Source organism: Equus asinus, chromosome 27, assembly GCF_041296235.1.
Source record: "Equus asinus isolate D_3611 breed Donkey chromosome 27, EquAss-T2T_v2, whole genome shotgun sequence".
NCBI lineage: Eukaryota > Metazoa > Chordata > Mammalia > Perissodactyla > Equidae > Equus > Equus asinus.
In genome coordinates this window covers 13,824,466-13,831,162 of record NC_091816.1, presented here as the reverse complement: position 1 = coordinate 13,831,162, position 6,697 = coordinate 13,824,466, and the positions used below count along the sequence as shown (strand labels likewise).

The window sequence follows — 6,697 nt, the reverse complement described above, 5'->3', positions numbered from 1 at the left end:
GCCCATAGAAGATACTCAGTACACTATTTTCTGCATAAGTGACTAAGGAACCCAGAAACCTGCTTGCTCATCCCCTGCATTGCTGGGTTCCATTCCTATCCGTGGTTTAGGACTTTAAATAGCTTTGAATAATCCCTCTAGCCTGAATTTAGATACGCCAATCCAAATAAAGCCCTGGAATGGTGTCTCCTCTGAAGCAGCTCCAGGGGAGGTATAAAAATAGTTATATTTAGAACAGAGCTATTAATAGCATCATTTTCCTCTGAGGCTTCTCTCTCTGCTCAGGAAAAAGAGGATATAAAATATTGTCCATCCCATGCTCCTCTTTAGGGTTTTGACACCTTGTACCTCATTCGACCTGTTAAATAACAATGGTCTTGCAGACACCATGGTGCCCAAAGGAGCTCTGCGGTGTGGACCAAGGACACGAGTGTGCAAGAAGTCGGGAAGACAATTGCCTGCATTCTTTCAGCCCACTTCACCCCTGTTACCCCAGAGAAGAGACTCTCAGAGCTACCCTATGAGTTTTCTGGAATCCTGACTCCTGGATTGAGAAGAACTCTGGCGTAGCTTTTACCAAACTGTAATCCACGGTGTAACAGATGCTGTTACTTGATCTGTCAAAGCTTTGGTTTACTCGTCTGTAAAACACGGGTAACAGGAACTAATAAGGTTGTTTGAGAATTAAATGAAATAACACCTGTGGAAAGAACCTTCCCCAAGCTTGGCTCCCAGGAACCACTGGTGCCCTTGGCCATTCCCTCTTTTTTCTTCTTCATAGCTAAACGGATACAGTGAGTCCTTGAGCTCTGGTAGCATCCTTCCACCCACTTTTCTACCAATTTGGCTCCTCTGCTTCAAACTCTCACTCAGGTCCCACCTCCTCTGGGAGCCTTCTCTGAAATGCTTGCCTCGCTGGTCCTTGTGAAGTGTTTGGGTTTCTTAGAGTGGTCCTGGCTGAGCTGAAACTGAGAATGGGCGTATGGGGCACCTAGGGGTCCTTAGGTGAGTTGCCTTGCATGGGAGGAGGGCCCAGAAGGAGATCCTTTTTTAAAAAATATATTTTCAGACTGCTAATATCCAGCTGGTAAGAAACCATATGGGAATGATTTCTAAGTGTCCTGGGAACCCAGAAGAGGATCCTTTAGTAGAAAATTTTAGGTGCTTAGATGTCCTGGGGGGCAGAGGGAAGAGACGGCCGCAATGGAGGGGTGTCCAGCCCAATCCCTTTGGAAAGTAGCAGCATCCTCCCCATTTCTGTATTTCTGCAGGGAACCAGCCTGGCTCTAGGACAGGGAGGGCTAGAGAAATGCAACTCTTACGTGCGACACTGGCATGACAGATTTGGGGACACAGGAAGACAGGCCCTGGGCAGGGCAGCCTTCCCCAGCGGAGACCAGATGGACTCCCAGCCGAGCCCAGTGAAAACAACAAGCCCAGAACTGTTCACAGACATGAAAGACATTCCCAGAAGGCTCTGAGAAATACTTGGGGAGGATTTTGAGATGACTTTATGTAGACAAAAGGGATGATGAGACAGCAGAATTTATGACCTCATTCACACTCACCAGCTGATTATGCTTCTAAATAATGCAAACCGCCCCACTGCAGAACATCAGCTCACCAGGTAGCGGAGCAGATCCCGCACAGGTGTGTGGGTGCTTCCTGTTCAGTACGGATTGTCTAATATAGCACTGAGTGTCTCCGTCGCCTTCTGGAATTTGAGCTACTCGCTGTTGCTTGAGATTCAAAGAAAAAAGGGAGAAGAGAACTGTTTGTTGTTTATTAGGATTTTATCATTACCAACAGATCCTCTTTTGCAATTCTATCCCCCAAACTCAAGCTCCATGGCCTGGGTCACTTTTTTCCTCTTTCTTGTGATATTTAATGATTGTGAGGGTTTTTTGCAGTAATAGGTTGATTTAGAATTATGCTGAGAAACACCCAATTATTTGATGGTCCCAGTGAATTTGGGAGAGAGTTTTAACTTGTCTGTTTCTAACTAAACAGAACTAAAACTAAGGTGGTAACTGTGATCAAGGGTTATTTATTTTAGCCATATTTGCACTTGGCTCTTTTTAAGAGTTGGTACCTGGGCCAGCCCTAATGGCCTCGTGCTTAAAGTTCTGTGTGCTCCTATTTGGTGACCTGGGTTCACTTCTGGGTTCGGAACCACACCGCTCATCTCTCAGGAGCCATACTGTGGCGGCAGCTCACACAGAAGAACCAGAAGAACTTACAACTATACACAACTAGGTATTGGGGCTTTGAGGGGGCAAAGGAGGAAAAAAGGAGGAAGATTAGCAACTGATGTTAGCTTAGGGTGAATCTTACCCTGAAAAAAGAAAATATGTCTTACTCTTAGCTCTATGCAGCCCATAAAAAAAAAAAAAAAAGGGACACCTTTTTGAGTTATTAAAGTCAATACTGCTAACAGAAGAGATAGGGATCTGAACTTTACAGAAATTCTGAGTGATGCCTTGAATGTCCTTTGATTCTAATCGTATTTTGGGGGGTAAGATGCTCGAAGTGCCAACTCGTCGTTTTCAGAATTAACTCACTGAAGTTGTAGGTGTCTAGCTGCATCCCTGAGGTCCTTGCTGGCCAAGGAGTCAGCTATGAAGTCTGGCTGAGCCTTCAGGCCGGTGTCTGTCATCACACAGACTTTGCTGGTGGCTTGAATTGCTCAGAGGTTGCCACAGAGAGTGGGCAGCATCCACGCTGTAGTGGCAGGATGTGCTCCCAGGATGAATGACTGCCTGACAAGTGTCCACTTCCAGTTCCAAAGCAAACAGCTGGCAGTACCCTTCCTTTATGGTAAGCACAGAGGAAATTGGCCCTTCCTTCTCCCCACCCCCCCCCCCCAAGGAAATAACATAGTGTTTCCCATAGCCTACAGCCAGCCTCTCACTCTTCTCTGAACCTTTTAGATGCAAATCACAGGGAGGATGCTAGGGCCCTGGGGACAGAGCTCATTGTCTGTTGTGTTGTCACCTTCTGTTATCCAGGTGCACGGCTTGGATTTCATTCAACGCCCCATGTTCCTGGCACACGAATAAACTTAGTGTGGTCTGGTGGGCCGAACTGGCTTCCTGCTTCTGTCAGTGCTGTGTTGGCCAGTTATTTCCACTGTGCAGGAGGCAGCCAGTGCTCCCACACCACCCCCCATCCCCCACCCCCCCAGGCTGAGGCTGGAGATGCCCTTTTGTTTCTTACCACTTGGCCCTGGAAACAATTGTCTTCTGACAGGCTTATCATGCACAGGGTGTTCTCGCTCTGTAGCTCTTGCCAGAGAAATAACAGTGACCTGATCTTTCCTGAAGTCTCTCTCCTTCTACAAGCACCCTGTGTGAAGCCTGTGGGGAGCCCTCAATAAATATTTGTTGAGTGGATTGGATAAATGGAATCGCTTCTGGATCACTTGCCCACTTTAAAGAATTCCCAATGTGGTGGTAAGTCTGGCTTAAATAGAAGCTATAGTGAGAGTGCCCAGTGAAGCCTAGAAAAGTTTATTTGTTGCTCCAGTGCAATCAATGACATTTGGAAGGTTGAATGGGATAGATCCAGACAGCGGAGCACTGCGGGCTCAGGGGAATTTGGGGAAGCTGGCAGCTAACATTTCTTTTGCACAGTTGCCGTGTTCCAGGCACTGAATGAGGCACGGTATTTGCGTTATTTCACTTCTTCTGCACAGTGAATATTTCCTAAGGAGGAAATCTTGCCCTGCTTTAGTGACGAGGAAATGGAGATGCATCAATTTCCAAAGTCAAAGCTAAGAGTTAGGTCAAAGCCTCTGCTGTTTGCGTCAGCCCACAGCAGAGTGGCCACTGGGCTCAGGTGAGCCAGACGGGACACTTCAGAGAAAGATTCGAGTCACAATAAGCAGAATGACTTCTATTTGTGTAGCACTTAAACATTTACAGCATGATTTTACATCCACTAGTTTACACTCATAGATATTTTACGCTATTGTATATTTACACTAGTCCGTTTGTCCCTCACAGTAACTTAGTGAGTTATTAGCTACATACCACCAATGAGAAACTGAGGGATGAAGAGACAAAGAGAATTTGGTCTAGAACTCAGAGCATCTGATTGTGAATCTATTGGGTTTCAGAGAAAACAGAGCACTTTTATTAAGTATTGTGAAAAAAGCTCAATACAGCTTTAACTTCCAATACAAAATATTAGGCTGGAAGCTCCTTAAGTTAGGAACTAAATATGATTCACCTTTGTGTCCCCAGCACCTAGCCTGGCATGGGGCTTATTGCAGGTAAACAGTAGGTACTGAAGGAATCGGTGTCATTGGTCATTGTGATTCATTGTCTATAAAGCAATAGGCCTACAGAGCGGCTTCAGGGTCGTTCCTTAGAAGTATCTAAGTGTCGTCCTCATTTTTAGTGCAGTGGTTAGGAACAAGAACAGTGGCTTAAAAATATTTTAGTGTTAGAACTCTCTTTTTCAAAGAAATCTCAGGCAGAATCTTGACATGGGAAGTGGTTTTTAACAAATGGAGAACTGGGCAATTGATCTCTTCAGCATTTGATGGAAAATACTTCAGTGGGAAACTCCTGCAAACTCTCTGTGCTCTCCCAGGTTTCCAAGGCGCACGGTCTGAAGATCATTAAATGGGATGATGAGATTGACCAGAGTACTGTTCATTCCGTAACCTTGTCACACATTCACGGGCTGTGTGGGGAGGAGGGAGGAGGTGAGGGAAGAATGGTGGATGCCCTTCTTCTGGATGCCAGAGTCTCATCATTGCGGGTGGAAGGAGCAGTGGAATATTGGGCCAGAACTCAGGGCTGAGGGACAGATATTCTGTATATTAGATGGGATTCTCGGGTACAAACAAGAGAATCCACTCTAGCCGGTATAAGCACTGAGCATTTTATTAAATGGTACGCATCCCTCATAGAATCATTGAGAAGGCTGATAAACATGCATTAGTCGAGATAGAATTTCCAGGAATGAGTCCCAAAATCACACTGCAGAACTGAACTGACAAGTGAGCTGTTGCTTCTGCATAGTGAGATGGTGTTCGACCCAGAGTTACATTGCCTTTGATATGATCAGGGAGTCACTAGACCCAGCAACAAAATCAGAGAGCCAGCATTGTAGCTGCTGGCTCCGGGAACAGACCTCTCTACCCTGATCCACATCAGACAAATGGAAGTCTTGTACTCAAACTTTCTTGCCACCTAAGTCAATTCATAACTGACAACCAACACAAGTACAATTTAATGGTAGAGCCTAAATCACATCTGGAATCTTCACTGCTAGGGAGTCTGAGAAACATCAACAGGACAAGAGAGAGTTAGAATGGGTGTTGAGCAAGCTAATATCTAGTAATGCCACAATCCACCACTTTGGTACCCAACACTCATGCACATCTTTCCCTTTAACTTAAATTTCCAAACAACAGCAACAACAGACATTCCTGCCTAAGCTAAGGTACTAGGTTGGATCTTATGAAATTGCTGATTTTTGAGTTTTTGACCTAAAAATGGCAAACTCATGTGGTTTAATAGTAACTGGCTTGTGTATGGTCAAACACATATGCATATTTACCCTCTCCTCCAAAGTCTTACTGGTCAGAGCATCCATCTCTGAGCAATGGTCATTCCCCCTTAGTTCACTTACAATCCAGTGTTACTGTCCTCTAATCTATGGTCTAGATTAGGAAGATAGCCATCACAACCACAACAGTACAGGAAAGAGAGGAAGAGATAAAAGAAATTATATTTATATGGTTATAAGCGGGCGGGGGGGGGGAGAGAACAAAAGAAACTATGGGTAGATATTGCAGTTCTCATTCCTGTAAATGGTCAAAGTTATAGTTGATTGGTATTTATAGTCTCTTCCTTCTCTACCAATTTCTTTGCCCTCAGTCAATACTTCAGTCGGTCAGGACTCTTTACTTAGTGGGGTGCCCTAAACAGTTATTTCTGAGGGGTCTAGCCTATGATGGTCTCTCCTGTCCGGGGTTGTTACAGACTTCATTAATTGTTACCATAGGTATGACCATTTTAGGAGGTGCCCCAGAGGATCCCCTGCTTTCCAGACATCTTTCTCCCTGCCCCGATTGTATAATAACATGTTTTGTTTTGTTTTTTCACCTTGTTCATCAAGGCCAATCATGCTGGCTAAAAGATAACTCCTTTTTTTGTTTTTGTTTTTTTGCCTATTGTTTCAATGGCACCAGGGCCCAAAGTGACTAGATGGCAGTCTCAGCTTCTGGTTCAGTGGGAAAATGATTGTGTCCTCTGGTGAACTGTGAGTTCTAAAGCTCCAGAGCTCAAAGTCTCAGAGGTAGGAAGCAGATATTTTGCCAACGGGTCATCAGATGTAGCGGTGAGAGATATTTTGCTACTTAGTTCCTATGGCCATGCATTCTGGCTAAGGGAGAAACACTCCTATTCATTTGTTTCTGATTTGGAGCATATGCCACATTCCACCACCTTGCTAGTCATTGTTCCCAAGTAGCACTGTAACTGGGCCTTCGTGGGCCATTCCCCCATTCTATGAGGCCCTTTGTTTCCGGATGAAGGATATACGGTAAGACCAATGAATGCTGTGAGCATGCACATGTGGCCTTACTAGTTTTCCCATAAAATAACTGTCCCTGAGAGGAGCAATATTGCCTTGGATGCAATGATGATGAATAAGGCATTGAGTAAGTCCATATATGGCAGAA

General features: G+C 44.9%; 1 long non-coding RNA gene across 1 annotated transcript in view; it reads left to right on the top strand.

Moving 5' to 3' along the window:
- The first annotated feature begins 3,214 nt into the window (after positions 1 to 3,214).
- LOC123281457 (uncharacterized) overlaps positions 3,215 to 6,697 on the top strand; it is a 75,994-nt gene continuing 72,511 nt past the window's right edge. The window contains exon 1 of the long non-coding RNA XR_006520957.2: positions 3,215 to 3,452. This is a non-coding gene — a long non-coding RNA (uncharacterized lncRNA). The remainder of the gene's footprint in view (positions 3,453 to 6,697) is intronic.